Below are 15,459 nucleotides of genomic sequence, written 5' to 3'. Positions count from 1 at the left end.
GTTCAAGGACAATGACATTTACTTCCTTAGTTCTGAAGGATCCTATTTGCTTTCTATGCTCCAAATTTCATATTTTAAGTGAATTAAGTGTCTATTGTAACATCATTCTTCCTTTCAAAAACAAACTTTTGCATCAATAATTTTAGCAATGGCTTAAAATGACCTTTTCTTATTTTTCCAAGCAGTTTCTCTGTGTAGCCCAGGCTGTCTTGGAACTCACTCTACAGTCCAGAATGTCCTCAGACTCAGGGATGTGCCTGCCTTTGCCTCCTGGGTGCTAGGATTAAAGGCATGTGCCACCACCCCTCGCTTTAAATAGATTTTAGAAAAAAATTAAAAATTAGTACTTTGTCCTGATTATAAATTTCTATGAACTATAACAAAAAAGGAAAGACAAAAAGACCTAGAAATAAAGGCTCCATTAATAAAGGAGCATAATTATTAGTCTTACAATTAGGGACCTTTTTCTAATGTAAGATCACTGTTCTAAAACTAATCACTACGTTAGTAAAACTCATAAAACAATAAATTTTTACAGTCAGATACCATACTATCTGAAAAAATGCTGAGTAGCAACCTAACTTAACTTCTTTTACACAGCCTATAAATACATATTGACCAATACACCAGACACTGGGATCCATCCTCAATATACCTGGATGTCTACTGCTTTTATATTTAGGTATACGTATGTGCCGATAATCAATGAACAATAAATATCAATATTTTATATAATGTGTTAGAATAAGGTAAATGCTATGGGGGGGAAAGAAAAATGGAAAGTAAATTGTACATTCCAGAATGGGAACTAGTGTCATTTAAGCAGGTTGAAGACAAAAAGCTTCATTAAGGATGAAACATGGGAGAAAAATCTGAAAGACGTCCGAGAGGCGGCTATGGGAATATTTGAAGAAACTGCATTTTAGGCAGAGGTAAAGTATATCTGAAATGTCCTAAGAATAGTGAAGATACATGTATGGTGAGTGTAAAATAAATGAGCCCGGGTAGTGTAGAGGAGTTCAGAAAAGTTCTCAGCCATGCCTTCGGAGCTCTCTCATGTAATGGAGTTTCTTTTCTTTTTTTTAATCTCTTTTGGGGTTTTATATTATAATATAATTACATGTTTTTCCTTTTCTTTTTCTCCCTCCCAACATTTCCATGTACCCCTCTTTGTTCCTTTCAAATTCATAGCCTCTTTTTTCATTACTTATTATTGTATGCCTACATATATGTATGTGTGTGTGTATATATATATATATATATATATATATATATATATATATATATGCATTTCTTTTTTTTTACTACCAGAACATCACACAAGTTTATTTCAGATATAACAGCAATGTTAAAATTGACAAGTTTAATTCTTAACTGCACCAAGTAACTGTAGCCACTTAAGTATCTTCAAAGTTATTCCCTCCAAAAACTGAGGGAGTTTTTCTTTTCCACCACCACACACCATGCTTCCCAATAGTTCTCTTTTTGGAGGACTTTCAATTAATGAGTGACCTGCTTTGGAGACACTTAGGAACTCCTTTCCCCAGATGAAAATTAATCTTGACAAACTATGTATTGCATAGATTTCTCTACAGATTCTTTTACTTTGGAACCTAAGCTCAAATAACATACAGAATAGTTTTAACTTATTTACCCCACAGTAAAAACAATGTCCTGAAAAATGGTGGAGGCAGCCATTATCTTCCAGTTACTAGTTATACTTTACCTCAAAGGTCATTTTTATCATATAAATATGTATTTCTAAATATAAATTGTTTAATGTGTACAATGTTATTTGTATGTTTTCAGGGCTGATGGCTGGGTATTGGATAACCATTTGGTGTGCACTTCCCTGGAGAAGACTATTTCTCCCCTCTCAGCATTCGTCAGTCCTGTAGTTCTTTATGTAGGGTGAGGCCTCCTGAACTTTCCCCCTGTCTATTTTTTTCTACCCATTTCTTTCTAAGACAGGGTTTTTTGTGTACCCTGGCTGTCCTGGAACTCAGTTTGTAGACAAGGCTGGCCTTGCATACACAGAGAGCCTACTGCCTCTACCTTCTGAGTGCTAGATTAAAGGGGTATACCACCACAATCCAGCATGATTTTTTTCTTACAATGTATCTTGACTGTGTTTTTTTCCCTCTTCTAATTCCAATCCTTCTCAGATCCTCCCTACCTTCCTACTCACCCAACTTCATGTTCTTTCTCTTTCTTCCTCTCTCTCTCTATAGCAACAAAAAAGGAAATGCACACACACACACACACACACACACACACACACACACACACACAAATAAAAATAAACAAGCAAAAGACCCATAAGACAAAAATGCCCACACTAAGAAAAATGAGAACAAATAGGGGGAAAAGAGACAAAAATAGCCTTGACTTGTTTTGTGTTTGCCCAAGTGTTCCTAGGGTGTGGTCTGCCCTGCAAATGTAGTTATTATACCCAGTAAGAATCCACGGGAGAAACTAATTGTTTTTCTTTGCTTTCAGGTATCCATTGTAGATAGCTTTTTGGTCAGGAGTGGGAGCCTGTATCCTTTACCCCCTCTCACTTCTGAGATCCCATCTGGCTTGAATCTGTGCAGACCCTGCACATGTTGCCACAGTCTATGTGAGTTTATTTATGCCTCAGGTCTGTTGTATCTGGAAGATGCTGTTTCTTCGGAGTCATCCATGCCCTCTGGTCTTTCTGTCTCCTCTTCTGCATAGCTCCCTGAACCACGAGGGAAGGAATTTTAAAAAGACATGCCATTAGGACTTAGTGTCCCTAAGTCTCCCATTCCCTGTACATTGTCCAGTTGTGGGTCTCTGTCACACCTCTGCACTTTGATTGGTTATAATGGTCTCCATCTTTTGTAATGAGAAGTTCCCTTGATGGCGGGTGAGGACTACACTCACTCATCTGTGGGTATAAGGACAAGTATTTACAATGTAGTTAGGGAATACGTTAATTGAGTAGAGTGGCAGTTGTACTTCCTCCTCCAACATCTTTTGACTTCACAGCCATGGGTAGTTTGCTGGGTTTCCAGTACTAGGATAGATTTCCCTCTTACTGAGCAAGTCTAGCGCAAAATCAAATGTCAGTTCTACTCTTTCCAAATTGGTGGTTATAGTTTGCATTCTCACTGTTAAGTTTCAAACATTATTTATACATTTTGGAATCAAAGACTTTGTTGGACTCATACTTGGAAAACGTTTTTTCTCAGTATTATAGATAGTCCTTTCATTCTGAAAAGAGTATTCTGATATGGAAAATGTTTTCAATTTCTGTGACTGAAATTTATAAACTTCTCAATTTATAAACTTCTTTTATTATTTATGGTTCAAGAGTTCCATCTAAGAACTATTTGTTTAAATCTAGGTCATAGAGATTTTTTTTTCAAAATGGATAATTTTATTATGAAATCTATGATCACCTTTTGAGTTTTTACAACAGATGTAAGAATAAGAATGAGGTTCATGTTTTTAAAATTGACATTCAAAGTATTGGAAGTACACCTTGTATTATAATTGAGTTATATGGGTACAATACTTCATATTAAAGTAGAAATATATATACATATATATAATGTGTGTGAAGAATAAACTTACGTTTGAATTCTGTACCACTGTATCAAGAATTAAACTTATTTTGCATCTATCTACAAAATTCTATACGAATGAATTAAAAATAATCTTGTGAGTGACAACTGAGGCATTAAGTTGAAGAGTAGATTCACTAATCTATTTTTTGTTCTATATTCCCTATATATGTCTATATTCCCCCTTCTTTCTGTTCAACCCTTGGTTGAAGACCAGGAAGCCTCCTTTACAATGAAGATCAGCTGTTTAGAGGTTAAGATGTTTTTAGGTCTAGAGAGATGTTTTAGGTTGATAATGACAAGATATGATGGAGATTGATTTACATTCGGAATTTTAGATGCGCCAAGACAGGAAAGATGTTTTCTTCAAGGCTGTCAAATACAAATAGCCAAAACACTAAGAATGGAACACTGATATAGTTACTGATTGTGTCACAGTTCTTCTTGCTTTAGGCAGTTTATTGTGTATATGTGTAATAATATGAATGTATATGTAAAATATAAAAAATGTTTTTAAAAAACATAAAAAAATTGACATTCGGTGGTTTCAATACTGTTAACCATTCTTTCTCCACATAATTGCTTATAACTGTTTGTAAAACTCAAAAGGAGACATAAAAGAAAATCAGCAATAAGAATAAACAAGCTACCAAGCTATGCAAAATAAACATGGCTGGGTCGTCACCAAATATTTTGAAATGAAGGAAGCCAGTCTAAAACTGCTATACACTACCTGATCCCATTGTGTAGCATTCTGGAAAAGGCAAAATGGCAAAAAGACCAAAACTTATCAGGCTACTAAGCATTCCTCATAAACTGGTTCATCAAAGAACAGAGTATTGCTTTATGGTGATGAAACTATCCTGTATGGTTTGAAACTGTTGCTATACACACTATGTTTCTATCAAAACTTGATCTTTGCACTATCAGGCAGTAGAGATTACATATTCAAATTCTTAAAAATAGAACTGAAGAAAGTGACAAAGACATCAAACTGCTTTTTCAATGTAAAACAACCTGACTGAAATGAGGGGAGAACTCTTGTTGACCTAAGAAATCTGGGAATAAGTGGTAGCTGCATAATTCAGGATGGAATAAACTTCACTTAAACACTGGGCTAGAGCTAGCAAAGTTGTTTCCATTATTAACACAGCCAAACCCTCAACCATGCATGTGTACTGGAATTAAACAATTAAGAAAATGATAGTAGTTGGTGGGACCCAGTATATTCACAGTCACAATGCAAATTAAAAAAAAAAAAAAGTCAAGGGAAGGAGCTACAGTTACATAAATACCACTACAATTAGTGGTAGAGGCATGAGAAACAGCTCATGCATTGCTAACTATGGATACAAATGGAAATGGTGAAGACAAGTGTGTGTGTGTGTGTGTGTGTGTGTGTGTGTGTGTGTGTGTGTGTGTGTTTTCAGTTTTAAAAACTCAGATGCCATTTTTTGACCAATGAGGGGGTCGATGTAATGACATGCCAGCAGCTGTAAACATGTATAACGTGAAGGTCTTGGCTTCAGATGTTTTCCAAGAAAAAAAAGTAGGAGACTCCTTAGGATGATTTCAGGATGAGAAATATGGTCGTGCTGGAGTTGAAGACAACCAAATGCTCGGAGCAAAATAAGGAGAGCATATAGAAATGGGAAAACAATCAATTGAAATAGTTCACAGTGTTCAAACCGAAAAAACTTGAACAACAAAATTAGATAGTGTTGAATTAAAACAAAGTATAGCCAGGCGTGGTGGCGCACACCTTTAATCCCAGCACTCGGGAGGCAGAGGCGGGTGAATCGCTGTGAGTTCGAGGCCAGCCTAGTCTACAAAGTGAGTCCAGGACAGCCAAGGCTACACAGAGAGACCCTGTCCCAAAAAACCAAAAAAAAAAAAAAAAACAAAGTATAAATAAGTATTCACGGTCCATAACAAGAGAAAAACATCAGCAAATAAATATGTAATGAGGAAAAACAATAAATTTTCCATCTGCAAATATCCCAAATAATTTCTTTGCACAGTTTGTCCTTAAAAAATAGACATATCCTCCCTTTTCCATGAGAAGTACATTCCTAAACTCTAAAAGAAATTTTGAATGTTTCTACTGAAAGAAGTGATGGATGACTTCAGACATATGAACCTGATTTAAGGATAACACAATGTATATGGTATCTAAACAAAACAGTGCCTCATTAGTGTGTATAAATGTGTTAAAGTTTATTTTTTGGAAACTGTTTTTGTTTCGCAGTTTCTTTCTTATCCTGGCTATCACACAAATAATTGAGACTCTTTTTTTTTTTTTAAGTAATAAGCTTCACAACACAATAACTGAGCAGTTATTTCTCTATTTTTTAACCCTCTAAACTAATCTGATTTCCTCCCAGCTTACATCCCAGAAATACTTGCTCTTGGTAGCTTTCTCTGCTCCAGCTCTCTCTCCTGATATCTCCTGTACCTCTCCAGTGGCTCAATTCCCTTACTTTCTCCCCTAACTCCTCCTCCGCCGGCTGGTCCAGCCCTATTTTCTCCCCTGCTCAGCTTTATTGGCGGATCAAGGGACAAACGGAAAGCAGTGCTTATGTAACATTGAGACAGGAGATTCTCATAACAATGATTACTACCAGATATAGGGGGTACAGAAATCAGCATTTTATTTGCACAATAATTGTATGCCTAGAGTTCTATGTATCAGTTAGGTGAAATAATTATAAGTGTCCAGTGATCAGAACACTCTCCACAGTAGAGTGGAGAGTGGGATATTACTTTCTCACATACTCTGGTGCCTCACCTTTGACCATGTCCCATGGAGGGGGAGACCTGGTGGCACTCAGAGGAAGGACAGCAGGTTACCAAGAAGAGACTTGATACCCTATGAACATATACAGGGGGAGGTAATCCCCCTCAGGAACAGTCATAGGGGAGGGGAGTAAGGGGAAAATGGGAGGGAGGGAAGAATGGGAGGATACAAGGGATGGGATAACCATTGAGATGTAACAAGAATAAATTAATAAAGGAGAAAAAAGAATAATAAAACAAAAATAAATAAATAAATAAATAAATAAATAAATAAAACATAAAAAAAAAAATAAGTGTCCAGTGATCAATGAAGTCACTTAAAGAGCAAGGGGGCAGAAAGGGAAAGCAAAGGAAAATTACTTTATAAAGGAGAAACTCTGGCAAACACTACAGCCAACAGATGATTCAAACCAGCATCAACAGTGGCAGGTCATGTTCCTAGAATGTGCCATTGGTATGATGTGCAAAATAAATTTCAGGTCTGTCTGTAGAAACATGCTACTCAGACTTTTTTTTTTTTTAATTTCTTAAAACTACAGATACATTTGGGAAAAAGTTAATTCTGACTCTGTCGAGTTTCTCACCCATGAACGTATCACGTATCTTCATTTGTTTCAACCATCTGGGATTTCTCTTTCAGCAGCACTTGTAACTTCAGCATGCAGCTCCTGAGCATATTTCATTAGATTATTCATAAGTACTTCATCAGGTAACATTTTAATGATAGTTTTGTTATTTTTTCATTTCAGTTTCCAATTACATCTTGTTAATGTCATAGGAAAAAAAATGTTTTGTATGACGTCTTACTGTCTTGTGACCTTGAAAACCAAACTCACCAATTCCAGGAGTTTCTGTTTGTTTCAGGTAGTTCGGCTGGTTGCTGTTCAGTGGGAGTTGTTTTCCGTGTAGATACTTACACCATCCGTAAGTAGAGGTGCCCTTGTGGTCTCCTTAAATCCATACCTGTGATTCCCTTCATCACCTATGTTATACCAGGTGGGGTATAATCTTCCACAAAAACAAAGTTAAATGATTATAACTTGATATAGAGCATAGGAGTATCTTGCTCGCTCCATCTATTATCTATCTATCTATTATCTATCTATCTATCTATCTATCTATCTATCTATCTATCTATCTACTATCTCCATGTCTTTCTCTATCTCTATCTTCCTCTGATGTATATGTTACCAGATTAATAAAATTCTCTTATATTCCTATTTTTTTAAAGTATTATGAACAAATAGCACATGTCAGCTACAGTTTCTTGCATCACCTTGTTGTTGTGTAAGTTTTCTTCTTTTATGTGTTAAGACAACACACTACCATAACTTATACTTAGACATTAAGCCAGCCCTACATTCCCACAATAAAACATATATATATATGGTGATATTGTTTTATACTTTTTAGAGACTGTGCATTCTACTTCCATATATTTTGTGGAGGATTTCTGCTTTGGTTTACATGATAAATATCATTTTAATCTTTTCATTTCTTTTATAATATGTTATAATACATTTATCTCATGATTATGCTGTTTTTGTACTGTGTGTTATAAGTATTCATTATTTTCTGGGAGAAATTATGCAAATTCTATATTAATTCTTTAAACATTTGCTAAATGTCACTGATGAGCCACCTAGGCTTATACATGTCATTTATGGAATGTTTTTTTATAATACATACTCAATTTTTTAACAGAAAACTATTGTAATTTTCTACCTTATTTTGTTAGTTTGGATAATTTGTGGGTTTTTTAAGAATTAGCATGTTTTATTTGTGGTTGAATTTATGTACATAGAATAATTTATAAAATTTATTCACAATCATTTTAATGTCTGTGAAACCTGTAGTGATATCCACTTTTGTCTTTTTCTTTTATCTATTTTTATAATTTGTTTAGTCTAATTGACATGGGAATACTTTTTTCAAAATTTTATAAAAATACTCTTGTTGTATAACTAGAAAAATGTTAAAAATAAAAGTTTTAGTGGCATTTTAATTTTAAATTTATCTCTGCATTTAAAGTGTTGGGGATAAATACTGACAACATAGACGTGACACATGCATTAAAACACATACTGCACATAAAATGATTGTACTATCTGTATTCATCTGCTAGCAACTATGATTATAAGATCAGCAAAATAAATGTTTCTATAATTGAATTACAAAAAAAATTGGGTTTGTTTTTTTTTTTTTTTTTTTTTTGGCAATGAACAATGGCAAATTTTGTAATGTGATTTGGGGAGTTTAGGAAACAGGTCTAAATTTTAAAACCTGTTTTCTCACAACATTTTTAATAAGATTATCTACAATTAGACATGAAATATTCATCTACTTTGAAATTTTAATCACTTCTAAAAAATCATTAATCGCTACTAAAAATTCAAAATTGTTGTAAACAGTTATAAAGAGCAGAGGAAAGGTGGGCAATTGCGTCACGTTTTTTTGCAGCGCCTTATGCAATTCTTTGAAGACCAGTCACCCACATGGAATCATAGAATACAGTTTGTTGATTTACAGTCTTAAGATCTTTGAGTGTATCACCTGAGGGCCTAGAAGATGCATGCCAACTTGTCCTAAATTTCAAACTAATCAAAACATAGTTCAGAGAAGGATGCTCTGGAAAGAGATGGGTCCATTTTCACACTTCTACAGCCCTCTTTATGCTAGTTTGGAGTCTATGAGGAGAAAGAATAGTAAAGGAAGGAATGTCATTGTCCCTGAAAGCACTTAAAATGAGCTGCCACAGCATAAGCCCGTTTGCCATCTCCGTTCCTCGGAAAGAACTGCTGGATTCTCTCCCTCTGAGCACACAACACTCCACCTGACATTTGGAAGATGCCCCTTTATGGAGATGGTGATTCCTAAATATTGAGCTCTCGGAGTTCCGGGAAAGGCAAACAGGAAGGAGGCCTGGGCAATAACATGGTGGGGGGGGGGGGTAAAAAAAAAACTCCAATTGTAGGAGAAAGAAGAGCATCAGACGAAACCAACACATTTAACCGTGATTTATGCGATGCTGAAGTGTACTAACTCTCAAGCCAGCAGCTTTCTTGCAGGCTATATGCAACCATCAGATCACCATAAATTATGTTCAGGCAAAAAAAAAAAAATAAGGCCATAAAATGGACATTTTACAGTGGCTATTGACTACAACGTTCAGTTTGCATTAAATCTTTTGAAACGTTGTTACTTCATCAACTGAATTGGTAATCGGTGCCTTCTTGGGAGGGAAATATATAAGGTTTCCAAGTCCATATATATTACTCACCACAATTAAAGCCACTCGCTGTAAGAAGACACTATCTATATGTATCAGACTAATTATTTTGTGCTTTCTCACTAAGATAATGGGGTAGTGCTGCCAGTGGGCAAACCTCGATCATACATTATATCACTCTGCCTGGCAATCTTGAAAACCACAGGTGGAGACAGATCATAATAGGAACATCTAATTGAAATTCCTCTCCACTTTGCTTCAGATGGAAGACATGCTGCTAGAGCCCCCCAAACATATTCAATTTCATTCAAATTGGATGCAGATTTTTTTTTCAGGCAAAACTCCATTCAAAAACTGTATGCTTCAAGGGGTCTTGGAAAAGAGACATGGGACAATCATACATGGTGACCACTTGGGTTTCTCGGAGCTGGTGCTGTCTAAAGGAGGAGGGCCATTACCACTGGCATTCCACTCACTGCCAGGTGGCAACTCCTGTTACTCACAAAGGCTATGAGGAGGAGCACTGTGAAGTCCTTTAGAACTTCCTAGAATCTTACGATTGGTCTTACACTGGTGTGTAGCTGTTTTCTATGCCATTCTGTGTCTCAGTTCTGGCACCGTATCTGTCTTCGGTAGGATTTTATTGCAGTGAAGAGACATCATGACCATGGCAACTTTAATAAAGGAGAACACTTCATTGGAGCTGGCTTACAGTTCAGAGGTTTTTGTCCACTATTATCATGGCGGAAGCATGGTGGCATGCAGGCAGACATGGTGCTGGAGAGATAGCCAAGAGTTCTACATTTGTATCCAAAGGCAGCAGGAAGAAAGGGTGAGTCACGTATATAATATGTTACATGTTATTGGGTGTAAATATGTACACCATCTTCACATTTGTTCACTGCTGATAAAGTCGATAAATCATTTTTAAAGATTAAATATTCAAAAATTTTTCTCCTAAATTGCAAATTATAAACAGCCACATTGAAACTTCACGGAGGAGATGTTTACCAGCACATGCAAGGCTCTGGGATTCAAAGCCCATAATACATACACAAGATGCACACACACACACACACACACACACACACACACACACACACACACAGTTTGAAAGCATCAAGTGTTTTTAATTATTTTTGCTAGCCAATAAAGAATATAAAGACTTCACTATTACTCCATTCTATCCTTCATTCAAATAATGTTTGAATGATCAGTGACTGTGTGTCAAGTGTTTAGATAAAACAAATACCAGAGAGGGCATGGCAACATGTGGAACAGTCGTAGCCTTTAGCAAACTTCTCTCCTTAGTAGGAGACAAAGGTGTAAATGTGTCAGATACTTGCCACAGATATGCGCCATGAGAGGAAAAGGGAATGCAGGTGGGGAAAGACTCATGGTAGCTGATTAACATATAGTAATCATGAAAAAGCCTCTCGTGGGGTCTTATTTTGACAAAAATCTGAATGAAATGAGACAGCTGGAGATGTCACTGGGAGGAAAAAAAAAACATTCTAGGCAGAAGGGATGGAATGCACAAAGACTAGGATGCAGAGGCATAGTGTTGCTGAGCCGTGCTGAAAATGGGGGGAACTGAAAGATGAGGTCAGCGAGAACAAGGTGCACTATAATAATTCTGCCTTAACCATTCTGGCATTGCTTCCCAGTCAGACGGGAGACCCTCAGAGGGTTCTGAGCAGAGGAGCAGCAATGATCTGGTCAGGTTTTGCAGAGGGATTTCTCTTGATGCAGAGTAGAAGGAGAATGGAGAGAAGCAAGAGGGCATGGTGGTACCCTGCCCAGGGCACTGCAGGGAAGGAGAGGGAAGGAGTCAGAAGCAGGATGTACACTGAAGGCGAGATGACAATGAGAACTGCTAAGGGAATTCTGTGTAGTGGGAGAAGATAATCACTCCAACTCCATTGATTCTGCCCGAACAACTGGAAAAAACAAAGTAGATATGGAAAACCTAAGAAACAGCAAGTGTCCAAATAATAGTGATAAATAAATGTGATACATTTTTTTGTGTGAGAAATGATCACAATCAAATACTTGTTATCTAGGACAAGATAAGAATATTAGCTCGGGGTGTGTGTGTGTGTGTGTGTGTGTGTGTGTGTGTGTGTGTGTGTGTGTGTGTGTGTAAAATAAGTTCCAGACCTGCCAGGGGGTACACAGTAAGACCCTGTCTCATAACAAAAAATGAGGAAACGGAATACAAGCCTATGTCTTTCTTGGCTAGGTGTGACTTTAGATGTCAAGAAAATTATTCTTTTTAGGGGACAAGAAGGTTCTGAGTTGGTGAGCAAATTCTAATTTTCTTTATTTTAGTACATTTTATTATCAGCTGTATCAAGACAAAGTTAATAATCTCCATCATCTGTTCCTCCTTGTTGACGTCAACATGCCTATAAAGTTTTTATCTTTTCTTAGCTCAGACAGACCTATGGAAGCACCCCATGCTCCATAATTTTCTGTTTGGTTACATTTTCTGCATATGGATGTGTGCCTGTGCATCCACACATACCCTCCTGCCTCTCTGTCTGTCTGTCTCTGTCTCTGTCTGTCTGTCTGTCTGTCTGTCTGTCTGTATCTCCCCCCCCCATGTGTGTGTGTGTGTGTGTATGTGTGTGTGTGTGTGTGTGTATGTATGTGTGTGTGTGTGTGTATGTGTGTGTGTGGGTATGTGTGTGTGTGTATGTGTGTGTGTGTGTGTATGTGTGTGTGTGTGTGTGTGTGTGTGTGTGTGTGTGTGTGTGTGTCCCAGGCACATGTGTATCCATCCTACCATGTCCTAAGATATTTCTCTTAGCTAGAATGGGAAAAAGATCCCTATGTCATGGAAATCATCGGAAACAAACATCAAACTACGTGTGTTCAAAAGGTTGTAAAAAGCGTCAAGAAAATCAACATGTCATTGTACTGTGGAGAGTATGGAATGGAGGTGTCTAGTGTACACGAAGCAATCATGAAGGCCTATAAACATATTTTAGAAAGTGGTGATGAAAGCCCATCTTTGGAAGGGTTAAGCAACTAAAATTTCTCCTTCTTGTTTCCTAGACAAAGTTCAGAACAAAGACCCCGAGTCCAGAAGAGCTTGTTAGTTCTACAAGAAAGAAAAATACAGCTGGGATGAAGATGGTGGCAGAGAGCAGAGAAAAATGAAGGAATTTGGGAGTTATCCTAGCTGTAGAACCAACCTTGCTGGCTGATGAAGTCAAAGCCACAAAGAAAGCACTCAAAGAACCAGGGTGGAAGATAGCACTGCGTACTATGAGGGAAATGCCCTGGGCAAGAACAAAGGGAGTGAGTGGGCGGAGGGAACCTTAGTTCTAAAGTTCTGAGCAGCAGAGTCTTGAAAAACCTAGACTTTGTGAAGAATGGGAAGCCGGAAAACCCTTATGATTGACACCTTGAAGATGTAAGGAATATGATTAAAAGTTGAAGACATATGGTGTATGTAATATAGAGACAGGAATTTTTAAAAAGGGACCAGGAGCCCTGGCAAGGCAGGAAGCACCAAGACAACACCGCAGAGCAGGTAGGATGGGAAGTAACCAAGTAGGTGGTGAGTGACGGAAGAGGAAGAAGCAAGCAAATAGGTGATGGGGAAATGGAAGAGGAAGAGAAGCCAAGCAGTTTGTGCACTCTGAAGAGAGGTAGAACTGTAGTTGCAGAGGTGGTTGCTATTCTTGCTCCTTAGGAAATGGTGAATTACACTGCCCATCAATAGAGCCAGTAACAAATGCAAATACCAATGGGTCTATGCCTTCTTCATTTAAGAGAACTGACCACTGTGAGAGTGGCTGGGACTCCCAGAGCTGCATCCTAGCCCAGGAAGAAGAGCAGACCTGCAGAGTGAAGACCCACAGCTGACTGGGCATGCCCTGCTCTGTTTATCTTATTTTCTAATCTCTCTACTTGCTTGGATTGGCAGTTCCACCATGACACTGTATGACCATATGTTGAATTGCAATTTTATTCTGTTATGTTTGTTTGTGGGTGGGTGTGGTGAGGAGAGCTGTGTTTAACTTTTATCAGGGATTTTTTTCCCCTTTGGAATCTTTGGGTTGGACAAGCATTTAACCATTCTAGCTTTTAAAAGATGTCAGGCAAACCAACTCAGCTACCACCCAGGCCCAGGCTCAGGACTTTTGAGTTAATCTACCCCAACATCTGCCGTATTTATGAACTGCTAGAGCATGTGGTGGGGGTCAGTCTTGCAGAACTAAAGCTTCAGGGTCTCAATGACGTGAGGCAACAACAGGATATCCTAGAGGAGTCCTGATGAGGATCCAGTATTGAAAGTGCAGCAAGAGCCAGAGGTCTCGAACCAGATCAATGACTCACTCATTGCACTGAACACTTACTTGTGAAGCTGTTAGGGTAAAGGAGTACACTGTGTAACACAATCTGACACAGTGCAATTTCCACAGCAAGATGTTTTTATTGTTATTGTTTGTTTGTTGTTTTTTGTTTGTTTGTTTCGTGTGTGTGTGTGTGTGTGTGTGTGTGTGTGTGTGTGTTGTTTGGTTTTGTTCATTTTCTTTATGGAGGAGGTTACAAGGGGAGAGGATGGATATGAAGGGATGGAGGAGATGGATGAGATCGGGGTGCATGATGGGAAATTTACAAAGAATCAATTTTAAAAAGAACTAAAAAGAAAAAAATTAGAGACATGGCAATAATGCCTTGAGCAACTCAAAGCAAAAATAAGTTAGGCTAACATGCATTTTCTTTAGTCTGTTTTGTCATAAGCATTTTATAAGCATAAATACACATATTTAGTTCTTAAACACTCTCAGAAAATTGGTTCCACTGAAGCATAAGTGAGCAGAAGTATTTCAGTCCAAATCCAAAAGCATCCCCGACTTCATCAAACTTTTCTGGGAACCCATCTGACATGGAATGTAGTTCTTCTGTAAGGGATCAGAGATTTTTTTCAAAGGGGAAAGAAAGGCTGAAGGACACTGTTGTCATGATAATCATTATTTTGCCTTCTATATCCCATGACCTGATCTAGACCGCAATGTTGTTAACACTCGGTTTTCCACATGGGAATTAGAACAAGTGAGAATAGCTCACACTCACTGACAACATGTGAGACACCAAGCTCCTCGCCTGCATTCCCATTTATTCATTATTTCATATCCATGAGAGGGGAACTGTGACCCTTCCCTTTCCGCTGTGAGAAAAAGGTTATACACAGAGTTGACTAGCAAGCCCAACTTGTGAGTGGGAGAGTCAAAACTCAGACTCCAATGATGCTTCCCCCAGTCTCCCTTCTTACGAACCATGCAAGCTTCCTACTGTGAGGACCAGGTCTCAGTGTCTCTCCCAAACACAGACACATGATTTGGTAAATGTCTGATAATGTTAAACTAAGTCAGAGCTGTCAGTAGCCACCAGGAAGACTTCTCTGCAAGGGGAGGGAGCTGAAGCCTGAAAGAATCTATAGATAGATGGCCTCCAAGGATTTCATAAATATCTTCATATAGAGTCTATTAGTGACCTAATTTAAGATGGTTCAAATCTTTAATCATAACCTACCAATATTCAAATCAACCCAATCCTTCTGATGTGGAGTAACAATTATAAATAACCATTAAAGGTATACTTTAAATGCATTGAAAAAATGCCTACAGGAACATCAAAACAATGCCAGCTCCATGTATGAGCAATGCAGCTTCTTTAAAGAGACTTTGAGAACTGCCAACGTGAAGCCCATGTTGGTTACAAATGTAAATACTATCCTAGAAAGTATAAACTCATAGATACAGAATGATAGGACCATAGTTACTTAGAAGGAATAAAGAGTCTATCCTCCAGATAGGTCCCTGAATT

The sequence above is a fragment of the Acomys minous genome (assembly GCF_964271855.1).
Source record: "Acomys minous genome assembly, chromosome: 16".
Taxonomy (NCBI): domain Eukaryota; kingdom Metazoa; phylum Chordata; class Mammalia; order Rodentia; family Muridae; genus Acomys; species Acomys minous.
Note: the sequence above shows the minus strand (reverse complement) of the source record.